General features: G+C 26.7%; 1 pseudogene; it reads right to left on the minus strand.

The window, feature by feature from the left end:
- LOC136980839 (atrial natriuretic peptide receptor 1-like) overlaps positions 1-16527 on the minus strand; it is a 311833-nt pseudogene that overhangs the window by 167059 nt on the left and 128247 nt on the right.

A 16527-nucleotide genomic window follows, 5' to 3' on the forward strand; every position in this document is an offset into this window, starting at 1 on the left:
GGCTATTTAAGGCTAATAAATTCTTAAGTAATTTTGCTAAAGATAAAAGGTAGATTTGAAATGTTAAGATGATGCATACAGCGATGTAAAAAGACCTAAAAAACATCCAAACTGTTATATACGGTAAAACCTGTCCAAAACGGAACTTGATTAAAATGGAAACCTGCCTAAATGGAAAAAATTCTTATAAACGGAGATTTTCTATAGTTAAAAAAATACCTGTTCAAAACGGAAACCTGCCAATCCAGAAAAAATATTCGGTACGTGCAATTCCGTTTAACACAAGTTTTACTGTATCTGAATTATATCGTAGCTTTAACTAGAGTTACTTAATTCTATTCAGATATGGAAAACTAATGAGTTAACTTCGGATAATTTTATTCAACCAAAAAAAAAAGAGGAAAAAAACTATAAAAGTTCCAGAAGTTAAAAACGATTCAGAAGAGGACACGATAAAAGCTGTAAAATATTGCAAAAAATTATGCTTCTAAAATGCAAAACTTTTCTATGTTGGCATCCAGTAAGACAATATTTTTTAAAATAAATTTCACACATGCAAAAAAGAAAACTTAAATCATTTAAAAAATCCAGCAACGAGTTCCTTTACTTTTCCGGCAAAGACCATAATCATACGGTTTATGGACCTTGAGGTTAATTGAGGTAAGGTTAATTGAGATCGAAAGAAACAAACAATCAGCTTCGCTCTAGAAACACCGTACACATCAAAAGAGCCCAAACATGGCGACTGCCGCGATGTATCACGGTATCGCGTCTTCACCTTACGTTCATAAACCTTGTTTTCTGGCAACGTTTGATGGCGCCATCTGTTGTCAATTTTGGAAGAAGGAATGACTTTTATAAAAAAAGTTTAAATGCTAATAACGAGTAAAATCGTAACCCTACCAGAGTTACATACAGCCCTCTTTATCTCCCTACCTCGTGGACCTTTAAGCACCAAAATTAAATAGCATCAATGCCCTGAAAAATTTCAGAAATTTTCGACAAAACGCAAAGAAGTTATTAAAGTTCAAAGAGGGTGACAAAATCGTGCCCCCACACACATTAACTCTAGTTATCTCTAGTCAAAACTTATTTATAATTATTAAATTTAAATTTAAGAAAAGAGATGCTGGCCTACCCGCGTATCTCTAGCCAAATTACTTAATAATTAATTTTCCCTGAAAACCCTGATAACAGAATCCGTCTTTTCTTTTGATATTTGATTATATTTTCTTTGAATTATTATGTAATTAATTTCAATTGTTTGATTTATATTTAATATAAATTAAACAATTGAAATATTTTTCAAAACATTGAAAATAAACTTATAAAAATAATATAAAAAACTTTAAAGTAACCATAAAAATTAAAGAAATGCTCTTGAAATGTACAGTTGATAGGCCTATATATTACATACAGTGTAAGTTAATAATGTGTCGCCATCTGTAGGTGAATAAATAGTTATTTAGTTTATTCGTCATTCCATAGTAATATTATTTCAATTATTCTAATAATCATTGTTAATAATTATTATTCGTATGAATTAGACGAATATAGTTAATTACAGATAATTTTTGAGATAGTAAAACTACAATTAATTTGAATTGAAAGTCTCTAAAACTTTTGTTTTAACCTTATAATAAATTGATATGTGGAAAGTTTTGATTATATTATATTGCTGAACTATTAACAGAATTATAAAGCTCATTTTACAGTTCAAAAATATATTTAATGGAAAAAAAATAGAAATTTACGATACCTTCTTTTAATAATAAAAATACAGAAGTAATTAAAAAATTTTCGAAGTTTCGAATTTAATTAAATTCAGTTGTAATTAATAAAATTAGTATAAAATATATAAAGTCATCTCATCAGAAAATTATAATTTTTTCTAATGCTTTATAAGTGTTCATTATAAAAATAATGAAAATATTTTGGGCAGAAGGTGTCAACTTTCAACTTCTTCTGTCAGGTATATTCTAAGCAAACAGATCATTCATTGATCCAAAAATAAGATAAAACTTATTCCTTTTCTACCTTAAGTGAAAACTTCTAAAATTCTTGATTAAAGCCTGATTATTTTAAAACAGAATATAGAACAGAAGTCATGTGATTTCAATTCAAATATTTTCCCCTGCAAGGAGTTAGGTTGATGACCGGCATGACTCTATCGCTAACAGATAAAGTGTGCTATGCAGGGGGAAGACATTACTAATTTGAGGTGGAGAGCGCATACAGGATGATTCAGAACTCATTGGACAAAGTTTAAGGAATGGCAAAGCACACTATTAAAACATTTTTTGTACAGGAAAGTATGGACTCAAGTGATGCGTTGAAGTACAAACACAAGAAATATCACATGAAAGGAAGCATAAATTGTTTACTTACAGCATCGTTGACAAGTACGTCTTTACAGCATTGTTTACAATAATTGCTCAAAATTGCGTCAAACTTCTTATGAGGATATTCGTAGGCGCTCGTTTACGATAATCCAGAAAGTTTGACGCAATTTTGAGCAATTATTGTAAACAATGCTGTAAAGACGTACTTGTCAACGATGCTGTAAGTAAACAATTTATGCTTCCTTTCATGTGATATTTCTTGTGTTTGTACTTCAACGCATCACTTGAGTCCATACTTTCCTGTACAAAAAATGTTTTAATAGTGTGCTTTGCTTATTCCTTAAACTTTGTCCAATGAGTTCTGAATCATCCTGTATTTTAAATTAAATAAATTTAAAAAATATGATTAAAAATTACAGCCCGGCATTCTGACGATGTCATTAATTTTACTTTTGTTTGCTTTTGTGCAAAGAAAAATAAGATTAAAAACTTCTGAAATATAACGATAATTACCTTAGATATAAATAATTTTAGATTAAAATTAATGATCAAGATCAACTATATGCTTTTCTAGCGGAATTTATAACAATAATTAAAAATCTATAATTGATTCATTATTCCTACATATCAAGTAGGTTATCTACATTCATTAAAGTATTAAATGATACTTACTTTAATCGTTTTTCTATTAATATCTCAATTATTCTTTCTAATATCATCATCGACTTTTCAAATTTTTAGATGTGAAGAAAAATTTATTTATAAATTCTTCAGCATTCATAATTAATCCTTTATTTTTTAATACAAAATGTAAACTTAATAACTCTGGTAAATGTCGTATAATTTGTAATTTATATTTTGGTAAATTCGTATCCTTTTTCTGCAGAAAACATTAATTAAAATTCGTTCCGTTAGTGCAATTTATATCATTTTTTAATAAAAATTTGTAGAGTAGTTATACAGTAAAACCTCGATTATCCGGATTGTTCAAAATAAACAAAAATGTAAGGCATGGGCGACGTGGGCCACCGCCTACGGCCTCGCGGTCTGAGGGGCCTCGCGCCTCGAAGGTTTATGCATTACTTAAAAGCCGTGAACGCGACGAAAAAATTTTACTCGTCATAAAACGATAAATAGTTTGCATTTTTATGAATAAAAATTTGACAGTTTCAACTGCTTTTTATTTTATAAAATCCGTCTTCTTGCGCCACCACAGAGCCTTTAAACAATAGGCAGTGTTAGTGCTGGTCAGTAGTAGTCCAAATTCAAAACGAACATTTGTTTCTTGAAAATTTGCTCACGATTTAAATACAGTACAAAATTATTTTTCGATTATCCGGATTTTTCCTTATCCGGACAACCTTCATCCCCAATTAGTCCTGATAATCGAGGTTCTACTGTATTATTTCCAATTTCAAACAGCACATTTAGCGAAATCTTAATATGCGAATTGCCCCTACTTTAATTACAGATACATTCTTCCATCTTATAGGATGAATAACAATTCATATATGGCATTTAAACTATTTAATTCTATCATTAAGAATACAATGTGTTAGTTCGGAATTCAGATCATTTGAACACAATTTGGAAAAACTAATAGATACAGTACTTATTCGTTGCTTCTTCCTTCTGTTGTATATTGCATATTGGTGGTACTAAATTCCAACTTATTTGAGATATTATTACTTATTACTTATATCAATAATTATATTATTTAACTAAATTCTGCTCTATATTCTACCTTATCGTACTTTCGAAAGATAAATGTTAATTTATTTAAAGTTTTTTGGAATTTCTTCTGATCATTTAATCATTTCGCCTAAGAATTGATCTATTCCACGTTATTAAGACATTAATTCTCATTTCAACACTGATCTTCGAATGTGAATCTTCGTTCCTCAGCTTATTTATATAAAAATAATCCCAATTTTGTAGAAAACTCTTTATTAGGCAAATTAGAATTAAGTTTTTTTCCTTTATATTTGTTCTACATCCAAATCAATTCTTCTAAAGCAACATAATATTGTCATTCTAAAGCAATTTATCAACAACCTTCCTCAAATTAAAGGGTTATGTTATTAATTCGAATACATAAAAGTGAGAATATTAAGCGTAAAGGCTTTACTTATCTAGATATTTGCTTGAATATCTCCGAAATGTGCATGTAAATATTAAATAGAACATATTCTCTTTGTTATATTCAAAGCTCTGTGGGCATATATAGAAAAATTTTACGCAATCAGACCTTAAAATTAAATAATGAGTCAAAGATTAACATAAATTTCCTAATCTTAAACATCAGTAGTATTTAAACATAAACTTTCTTTAAGTGAAGTGAATTTATAATTTTAAAAGTAAACACAAATTCGCAATACAAAAGCCTAAATATTACAAACATTTTCAATAAATGAATAAACAATTTCAAGACAGTTTTATTTATTTAATAGAAACTTACACGTTAAGTGCCTTGTACAATTTACAATTTTTAAATTAAATGAGTCTTCTCATCATTTTCTATTTATTTCAAATTTTCTTAAAATTTTGGCATTTGTATTTTAAGACTCATTTAATATAAAACAGAATGAAATCTCTTTTCTTTTTTACAAGTTAAAGAGATGTGTGATAGAAAATGAGGCATGAATTTTAAAAATAAAAGAAAATTCTAGGAATTCTCTTGGAGCTATTACTTTTAAAGTTAGTGATTTATTACTTCTCGTTTCACAATAGCTATTCATATTCTGATAATTAATTATTAATGGTTAACAGCTAACATATTATCATTATAAATAAGCCTTAACTTATGATTATAATTCCTATCGTTACAAATATTTATTATGAATGAATATGAAGAATAATTAAATATTATTGAATAATAATTGTAGTATAATAAATTTAAAATTTTCAATTAAAGTATTGAATCATAAAATAAATTTTATAATTAATATATAATATATTCCAATAATTGAACAAGAATGCATTTGGTTTTAAAAATAAACCGGGCTAAATGGTCACAATACCAAGCTGCAATTTTTCGTCGCAATGCTCTCAATTTTAGTAGTGTCTTGCCCCTGTACATCATACTTTTCCTGTTAACAATACAGTCGTGATAGTCATCTATTTAACTCCATTCAGGAGAAAATCTTTGAATTGAAATAACGTGACTTCCCAGTTCAAACTGAAAGTTCGTATGTAGAAAATCATGGTTCCTCCCCATAACGTTTTCAAATCTGGTCTCGACTTGCAGTTATCTAACTCCGTTCTCGAGTTTGAGAAAGGAGAGGCAGACGTCAGTAAGAATTGATAGGTGTACAAATATTGAAAATTGCTGCCCAAAAATCAAAATATTTTTCTGATACTATGCATGTTGCATTTACCAATTAAAGATAGTTGTAAATTGAAAATTTAATAGCAATTAATTGAGGAACAAAAATAGAAACTTTTATCACACATCTAAGCATTTCCCAAATGTTTAAATTAATTTTGACAAGCTGCTTAACGCATTTAAGCAAATAATTATGAAAAATTGAGAAATATTCAAAAATCGAATTGAAAAATCTATGAATTGTTTAAATATTTCATTAATATATGATTTTCAGAAATTAATTGTATAAATTGTTGTTTGTATACCTCGAAAATTTGGAAAAATATTATATTTAACAATTAAACGTTTCAATAAAAAATTATCATATATAATAATACAGTAAGTTATCACATGAACATAAAATATTATAAATCACTTACTCTTTTTAAATCCATTAATAATGGTCTTGATATTTCGATACGAATTTTATGAATAGTTTTAATGGCTACAATAGTTCCCTATGGAGACAAAATTCTAAATTAAAGTTTTAAGTAACTTATATACTAAATGCAATATAAGCTTTATAATACTAAACATTTAAATTAAAAGACTAATCTAATTATAATAATTCTTCTTACCATTTGTGTAATTAATAAATAATCGATTTTACAAAATATTCACCTTATAATATCCGGTGTTAACGAAAACTTGTCTATTGATATCACCCAACATAGCAGTTTCTGCTGAATAAGAACTCTATAAATTAAGTTTTGAGCTATTAGTAAATTAATTCGATTTATTAATTTTTAATAGAATAGCAAATTCATGCTAATAATTCGATATTCTTCGTGTTCCTTAAAATTACAATTAGCTTATAGAGGCTGATTAAAATAATATTTAAAACAAATTTATTTAAATATTTATCAAATTATAATAAATAATATATTTTATTTTTGTTCTTACAGGAATACTAATACGATTTAGACTCATTCTTGATCCTAGTCGTTTTCTATCTCCTTTAGGGACTAATATTATATCTTCCCATCGTATCCTCCAAGTCATAGATGCTAATTCTGCTTCTAATTTGAAATGTCTATAATAAAGATAATTTATTTGTGTTTATTTTATGAATTAAATTATTTAAATTAAGTAATCATTATTATATCTTATTATGTGTTTATTTACATAAAAATTGAGTATAATATATCTTTCTCTGAAACATTCGTTCCTCACTTTGTTCCAGAAGAATCCTTCAGTGCAAAACGTGTTCAATCCCTCAAAATATAAAAAATGTTGCTTCTTAGTTTAATATTATTATATAATATCGAATTAATGTGTAGATTAAATCATATTTTAACTAAGAAACTGATATTTCTAATTGTTTTCTGGTATAATATAATAGTTTGTAATTGTTAATGTCCCAAGAAGCATTTAAAAGCTAGTTTGCTATTTTAAGATTAGCATTTAGTTTGTATTTTCATTGATTCTTGCAGTTCTATCTTGAGATAAAGCCTAAATAATTGCCTATTTCGCCTACATTTAGAGCCTTTATTAATTTAAATAAATTTGAATTATGTCAGCTTCCAAAAATTTTATGAGTATATAGCATTATCTTAATATATACGGTAATTTATTTATATTAACATGAATTAACTAAAGATAATACAGCCTTGTTGGGCTGCTATTTAAAAAATTGTAGACCTATAAATTCCCACTGTCATCTGTCTATTGTCTGTCTGTCTTTCCTTAATCTCGTGAACGGTCTTAGGCAGATAAAATCGAGACTAGATATGGAAAACTCAGGCGCAGGGGGCTGTAATAACTATATATGAACTTCGATGCAAACTAGAAGTCACGTTATTCCAATTCAAAGTTTTTTCCCTGAAAGCAGTTAATAGATGACCTGAACGACTGTATTGTTAAAGGAAAAGAATGATGTACAGGAGCAAGACACTACAGTATTAATTTGAAGTGGAGAGCATATATTTTAAATTAAATAAATTAAAAATATGATTAAAATTGTAGTCCGGCATTGTGACGATGTTATAATAAGTAATTGCTCGTTATCAATAATTTTTGCGCAGAAAATTCTTGGAAACTAACATAACTCAAAATTATTTTATTTATTGAGGATTTTCTTTTATAAATGATTAAAAACGAATACAAAACTTAATTAAATAAAAATTATATTATCTTTAAAAGAATATTAATAAATTTTATGTCAACTTACCTATAAATAAACAATGAAAGTACACATAATATAACCACAGCTATAGCAAGAATGCAACTTGCAATGGCGTATTCCGGAATCTCTAAGAAAAATATTTTAATTTTTAATATAATAAAATTAAACATAGATTAAAAAAAAACACTTACAAAAATGTTCATAGAATTACTTTACTGTTTAAGGAATGATTGATAATGGAAACTGTATTTCTTAATCAACAATTGTTTGAAAAACACAAATGATTATACATTAAAGTTAGCCTTCAAAGCTTTCTCGGAGTGTTCTGCTTTACTAGTAATCCTCCATAATATGCATGGTACTGAGCAGGAACGTCGGTCATAAGTTTCCGAATGTCTTGTAGTTTAGCCAATGGAAGCCATCGTAGCGCAGCGTATAGCAATGGCCGAACACTTCCGTTGTTTGGTTTTCCTCTTTCGACGATATTTACTTCTTGCCACCCTATTTTTGCCGTGAGAATAGGCCAAAAAGAGGCGACAAAGTTTGTTGCTGGCTACTTCCATCTGCTGTGCTTTCTGAAAACGTACAGGCTGTTTATTGATGTAGGTTTTTTCTGAAAACTAGGGAGCTAAAGATAGGTTTTATTGACACAAAATGTCGTGTAATTCTCTGCACGAAAAAGATTATTCGCTTTGTACTGTTCGACAAGTTGAAACAACTGTTCGTGGTATACAGTGCGCCCCTACTTTTTTCTTTGACACTGAAGTCACGGTGGCAATCCAGTAATGTGTGACCCGGATAAGGAAACAGGCTCAACTTCTTCCGCTATCTTTACATTGTTCACAATATGATACCATACAATCACAATATTCTTTTACTCTTGCCTCCGCATAAATATGAATTTGACCACGCAATAAATTTGTGTCCTCGTCCCTGAGAAAGTTATTCTTCAAGTAGCTGAGAATACAAAACCCCATTTCCTATGAACCACTATCTGCTCAGCTGCTTACGACATATTGCTATGTCAAACGAGTATCCTAATCCAAGAATAAAATTAATAGTAAAAAACATAGGTATAGGTTTCTTATCTGTGTTAGTATTAAAAGAGAATATCCATAGTTTCGAAAAGACGGAGTGCCATTCAATCAGCCAACATTTTAGTGCTTTATCAGAATTTTGTTGATACTTTTCAACAGATATAAAAAATTCTTCTTTCTTTTAAAATTTATTACATTCCCAATACAGAGACATGCCAATCTAAAATAGAAATTAAAGGAAGGAAAGAAGGAAAAGTGGGAAATTGGAGTTATCTCTAAGGAAGAAGTGTCCCTTAATGAATACTAATAACGTAGGTACAAAAAATTTTATATAAACGTAATTTATACGATCTGTTCTTTCATGTAAGATTCATAAAAAGCAACGTTTTTTCCAAAATGTAAAAACTTTGCAGGATGACAGTATTTCCCTTCTATTCTAGATAATTCAGTCACAAGTAATGGATAATATCATAATCTAAGGTACACAATCACTTAACAGTCTCAGTAAATTTCAGAAAAGTATTGTACGTTTTTCAATATTTAGTTAAGTTCCATTCAAACTACGTAGTTGCTTATTGAAATTATTTTTTTTAAAATAATAATAATAAAACTATTGATAAAGAATAAATTACGAAAGAAATTGGTATTCGTTTATCTCGACTTTTCGGATAAGAAAAATTACATTATAAGTTTATTAAGTGCTATTTATAACTATTTTTAATGAAATATTCGTTAATTGATTAAAATATTTTCAAAAAACTATGATTTACTATAAGATTATTTATTATTGAGTTAGACAAAGTTCACTATTGTTGATGATTTCACTCTTAAACCCAAATTTAATGAAGCTTTTGAAAAAATATCGAAAATCTATTGACATAAAGCCAATAATCATTACAATCTTTAATTATTAAATTAAAAATAAACTGAGATTTTTATCAAATATAATGCAATTGCTTAACAGATGCCATCTCAAACAAGAATATTAATAAACTTTTGTAATTAATAAAAATGTAAGACAAAATTTCATGTAATAATTATGTAAATTCAGCTTCTTGAGCTATTTCTTAGATAAACATTACTTCGCCTTGACTTCCTCCAAATTTGAATAACAATCATTTACTTTCTTTTATCGATATTATCGTCTCGTTTTATAGTTTTCAAGTTTGTTTTTGAAAAATAATAAATTATTTGTTATGTATTTTTGCGCTTACAAACAGAAAATTAACTTACATAAATCTAAAATAATTACTTTCTAAAGTAGTTCCAAATTATCCAAATAAAAACTTGCACTTTTTTAAGAATAACAAAACGAATGAAACTTTCTTAAAAATGACAATTAAACTTTTATAATTGCAATTTTATACAACGCTATTTTATATCCCCTTTTCAAATATGAAAAATTTATTTCCTTTATAACCATACTAGAACTTTTGACTTAATTTCAAAGAAAGAAACAAGACCATTGAACTTCTATAGTCCTATGGAAAAGATTTATTTAAGATATAATTATATCTTCTGTGCCTCTTCTGTATGTACACTGGACATACAATACACTGGATTTTGTGTAGTATATTCTTACATATATTACATAAATAATCAATTAGCAATAAATAACAAGTGAAATGTAATGGTGTTTCAAAAAATAGAGTAATATTACTTGTTACATAGAAATCCGAGCACTTCTGATATTCTTTTATTTATAAAAAAATAATTATTTATCAAAAATTTTCCGGAAGACAATAAAGAAAATGATCAGAAAACATCTAAAAGGTACATTGTTAAAGAAAAAATTGGCATTTAGTATTGTCAATATATAATTCAATATAAATCTATATTGTAAGTAGATAACTGAATAAATCCGAATCAAATCAGTAATCTAGATGAATAAAATAAATCAAAAAGTAATTTTAAAAAATTAACTTCTCTAATCATTCAACATATAATCCTTGAAGGTTTATTTAACGAATATTCAATTTCAAAACGAAATATTTAATCAATATTAGAAATACGATTTCAAAAGAAAGTATCTGACATTGGAGGAAAGTATTGATATCTGTTTGCATTCGCTTGTAATGTACTAACATCAATAACTAACAAATAAGTATTATAATAAAAGTATTAAATAGTTTAGCAAAATAATGCTCGGATGAACGCAGCTAGAGTATGTCTCTAAACTTTCTTGTCTTGCCCGGTCTCCTTTCTGATTTGTCGTTCATTGAGAATTGGTGACATTCGTAGATGGCCATACTCGAGTGTGAGAATTGGTGAAGAATCCCCACAACTGCCGCTGCAGAATCCTCTCACTCGTAGATGGCCAGTTTTGGCCATCTACTAGTGTAAGGATTCAGCAGCGGCAGTTGCAATATCTGTGAAAATCTGTCACAGAATAGCATACGTCTCCATGTCGGATTATTCAGCTGCATATTTCCAGGCAAGAGATTCTACAATTTAAAGAAATATTTCTTTAAATTGCTACCGTTATTCCACGGAAAATTGCTCCTTTTCTATGACATATAAATCAGTCATTACCGTTATCATCACGTTAACTCTATAAAGTTTCACTCGATTACACCGTCTCCTTCTTGGTGTATAACTTTTTATTTGGTAAAATGAATGTATATTAATATTTCTCAAACAACGACTTTAATAATTACGATTTTCACTTACAAGAATCTTAAAACACATAATTATTGATACTTACAGTGTCATAGTAAGCTTAATTCATCATTACTAAAATACATAATAAGTATAATTTAAAAAACAAACTAAAAGGGATTAATAAACTGAGGTAGAAAAAGAAGAAATATAAGTTAATCCAAAAATTATATCAATAATATAATTTTAATGAAGGGTTAAATCATTCTTGAGCCACATTATACAGTGTAAGAAGCCATTCTTAACAAACAAAACATTACAGTTAGTGATAATTAATTAAAACAATTTATCAATAAATATACTGTATTAAATTTCAAGCTATGTACCATTATCAGAACATTTTGATCCTTCAAAACCACAAAAGGGAGTGTCTGGAGGTGGTGTCTTTTTATTTCCAGCCCAATGGATGACTCTTCCAGGAACTTCTACTATTTCTTTAGTTCCACCGTAATAATTTAATACAACCTATTAATAATTTATAACAAATGTATTAATTTCTAATATTTTAACAATTTTAACAACAAAACAGAAACTTACTTCGAATAAACCAGTCTCTGGATCCATATCTAATAACGAATAATCGACATTCCTATCGCCGTTTATGTCTATACTGACGTTACCAGTTATACCTGTAATAATATATTTGCCAATTGATTAGCATTTATTAAATTAATGTTAAAATAAATCATTTCTAACAAAATATAATAACACAATAAATTATAAAAAGTAAAATTTCATATATATTTAAAAATATAGAAATTAATATCAAAATATATTTAAAATTAATATATTATTTTCAATTATTATTATAAAGTTAAAATTTATTTAAAAGATTTCTTCTTTAGAATTTTTCCGTATCTTATTATTATTTAATTACAATTTCTGTCACAAGATGGCATTTATTTTCTCTACCTTTTGATGGAATAAGAAACAAAGTGGCTTATTTTAGTTATTTAAATTATAAATGCTAATTTTTATAATTTCGAAAAGTATTGTTTTATTTTAAAAGAAATATAAAATATAATAAGACCTCTTTAAGTTGGACTCTAATGATTTCACATTAATGTGTCCAATTTAGAGAGAGGTCCCAGGTAAGGAAAGGGAGGGAACTATAAACTGAATATAAACTTTTAAAATAGTTTTGTGTCTTGCTATAACATAAGTCTAAAATTACATTTAAAGTGGAAAAACTTATCCCTTGCAGACATTAAACAGTTTCAATTAAAATAATCCAATTTAAAATAATGTCTAGTATACAATGATGTGTCTAAATTAAGGATTTCATTACAGTTATAAACAAAATTTGAAATCATATTTTAATTTAATTTAAAATATATACGCTCGATATTAATACTTCATACTTTTCTTAACAACAATCGAGTAATGCCAGTTAACTAACTAACTCCGTTCTGGAGAAAATTTTTAATTAAATTCACATGATTTCCGGGGTTAATTGAGGTCTTATTATGCCCTTAAACTTTTAATAATATCTGGTCTCGATTTTCATCTATCCACCTTTGTTCTCGAGATTAACGAAGGAAACGGATATCAGTGGAAATTGATAGGTCTTCGACTTGAAAATTGCTATCCAATAACTTTACGTTGTAAAATTGAATTAAATTCTAATTGGATAATCAAATATTTGCGAATTTTCTAATTGAAAGATACGGGTTCAAATACAGTCTACATCTTCATGATTCTTCAAAATCAACATTAGTTAAACTTTATTCATTAAAATATGCTCGTTTTGATGGAAATAGCAGCACAATTGTGGATTTGTTACACAGGCAAGATGATGTCTCTTGTTACAAATTCAAATCCAGCTTTTCATAAATCTATTTAAATATTGAAAACTTCTCTAATATTTACTTTTTAAATGTATTTTTTGTTTTTCTTTTATATTATTTATACATGGTGTTTATAGTATCTGTTAAATAAAGCAAACATCAATTTCAAAATTCTTTAGTAGGATGCCGTTCTTCATCATCATTTTTTTCATAAATAAATAAGTATATATATAGTTATGTAACAAATAAGTAAATATATACTTGCTTATTTATTTATGAAAACTATTTTGAGAAAGAAAGAGGAAAACATATAAAAGCCATATACAAAGTATAGATATATAATGTTATTAATTTATAATATATATATACTATAAATTAACAACATAAATATTTTATTCTTTCTAAGTTTAGGGTACCAAAAGTGTCTTTATTCAGTTTCCTCAACAGTTTAACTAGGCCCTCAATTAAAAGCAAGTATAAAAAGTTAGATATTTTTATAGAAACAACGAAAAAAATAAAGAAAATTTTTGAGTCTTTTATCGAATTTGAATCCCCCAGTTTAGCAGGTCATCTTCTATATCATATAATATAGTATTTTATATCCTATCTTAATACCATTGTTATAAATAAATGTAAATACAGTTTTTATCACTCTTTACTCTAAAATATTTTTCAGTTCCTTTTCCTTAATATCCTATACCTCTTAGCTTTATCTTAAATATTATTCTAATTTATTTTTATCTTCATATTGCTTTTTAGGAAATTAATTCAATACATAACAATTTCTACATAATTAACTTAAGCATAAAAGAGTAGAACTGTAATAAAAGTTTCAAATTTTATAATTTCAAACATTTACTTTTATTCGTCTTTTATATTTAATACATTTGTTATATTTTTTAAAATCAATTTAAATTTTATTATGTATTTTTAATGAACTCGTATGGAACTGTAAAGTTCATTAATTTAATTTTAGTTTTTATAACTTTTTTTATTAGCAACTCCTAATGTAAGATCTTGATGGATGTTATCATATAATCGAAATGGTAATAAAAAATCTAACTGTATAATGATATTAGAATTTTAAATTTCAAACATTAACATTTATCTAATCTGCAGCTAACGAGAAAATTATCCACCTATTATTATCTAATTACTTTAAAATCAACACGCTTTTTAAAATTAAATTCGTAAATTTGAGGAGAAAAAATCAGAAAGGAAAATTATTAGTTTTTCTCTTTCTTTTTCAAATAATTTATTTAAAAATAAATTGTAAACTTTAATGTTGATTTTACACATTAATCACATTTCGTTCTAATTAATTTTAAGAGCTTATAATCTTTTTAAATTAATTTTAATATATCAAACTCGTAATTAGAATAAAGTTTTAAGATCCAATTTTAGTGTTTGAATGACGATTCGAAACGTTATTAAATTGTCAATAAGCAAAACTACTTTAAATATTTTTATTTTCCATTAAAATTTTATTTTGTTTTTTAAATCTAAACAAATTTTACAATTTTCACTTAAGTAAATCTGTTTTTATCTATTAACATGTTAAATTTATTTGTAATTTCTGCTCTAGTAATATTGAAACTGTTCTGCAATGATAAAAGAAATTCGATTTTCTAAATTGTACCTTTGCTACTTATTTCTTTAAGCTTTTTTGTTTAGAATCAGGCAAAAATAATAATGAATCCATTCACGTTAAAAGTTTGAAGATCATTGCTCCACTCCTACCAAATGTCGAATTTCTAAAGATCAGTACAACAGAGTGCCACTTTTGTGTCTAATTAAAGGCATTTCCTTACCACTACAATTTTAAAGCAATTTAACGTCCTTATTAAACCTTGTAGCATACACTTTCACGTCATTCCTACATTTAGCAATAATATAAAATTGCATTAAAGTGTCTATATGATCTTCTGACCAAACCAATGCATCTATTGTAAGTTAGCAATACACGTATATTCAATTAATTCTTGAAATCTAATATAATAAAAGTTCAAACCGACGTTACAATTAATACCACAATAATTATGATAAAAGTAAATTTTACTTTTATCATAATTATTTTCTGTTAAATTACTAAAATATTCATTATAAAACCGAATACTTTAACGAAAAAATATATTTAATATATAAAATAAATGTCATTTTTAAATGAAAAAACTATCAGTAGTACCCAAAATAATGATGTTTTCGAAATTTATGAGATTTGTTTCAAATTAATGATGTAAAAAATATTATAAAAGTTTATTTCTTAATGATTACACTTATTATAATAATAATAATAAATAATGACCACGAATCACTTAACTTTCAACAATGCTATATATGAAATGTCTTATAATATAAATATAAAATTAAAAATATTAGTTTTATTAATTAGGATTTCAGTTCCTGGGACTAAAACTTTACTTTCCCATACGAGAGGGCGTATGTCTATTACCTTTGGCTGTTTCACTGTACAATGTATAGTGAAACAACCATAAATAATAGACATATGTATAATCATATATATCTTTATACACATAGAGATCTATACAGTGAACAAAAACCACATACCGTGCACCATACAGGACGTAGTTTTTGTTCAAATTACATATAAAATGATATTATTGTTTCATATTTCAAAGATAATTGATGTATAAAGTATCAAATAACGTTATATTGAATATTTATTGCAAATGAATAGTTACATTACTTCGTAATAAAACTTTAATTGTCATTTATAATACAATATTGACTTTATTAAAATTCAAAATTACAAATGGACGTCTTCCTGTTTCGGATTTATAAATTTAACTTAGCTGCAATTTTCAAATTGTAGATCTATAAATTCTCATTGGTGCCCCTATGTTATCTGACTGTCCTTCCTTAATTTCGTGAGTTGATGTGGAAACCTTAAGGACAGGAGACCCCAATTACCTATATAGGAACTTTCGGTCTAGAATGAAAGACACGTGAATTCAATTCAAAAATTTTCCCCCGAATAAAATTACATAGATGATCAACACAACGCTATTGTTAAAGGAAAATTATGATGTACAGGGAGGGGTAAGACACTACTAATTTGAGATGGAGAGCATATAATTTAAATTAAATTAATTGAAAATACGATTAAAAATTGCAGCCCGGCATTATGATAACATAAATATTTTTCTTTTCTGGTTAATAGAATAAATTCATGGATCTCATCTTGAAATAAACT

The sequence above is a fragment of the Centruroides vittatus genome, unplaced genomic scaffold (genome assembly GCF_030686945.1).
Source record: "Centruroides vittatus isolate TY-2023 unplaced genomic scaffold, ASM3068694v2 contig_726, whole genome shotgun sequence".
NCBI classification, from domain to species: domain Eukaryota; kingdom Metazoa; phylum Arthropoda; class Arachnida; order Scorpiones; family Buthidae; genus Centruroides; species Centruroides vittatus.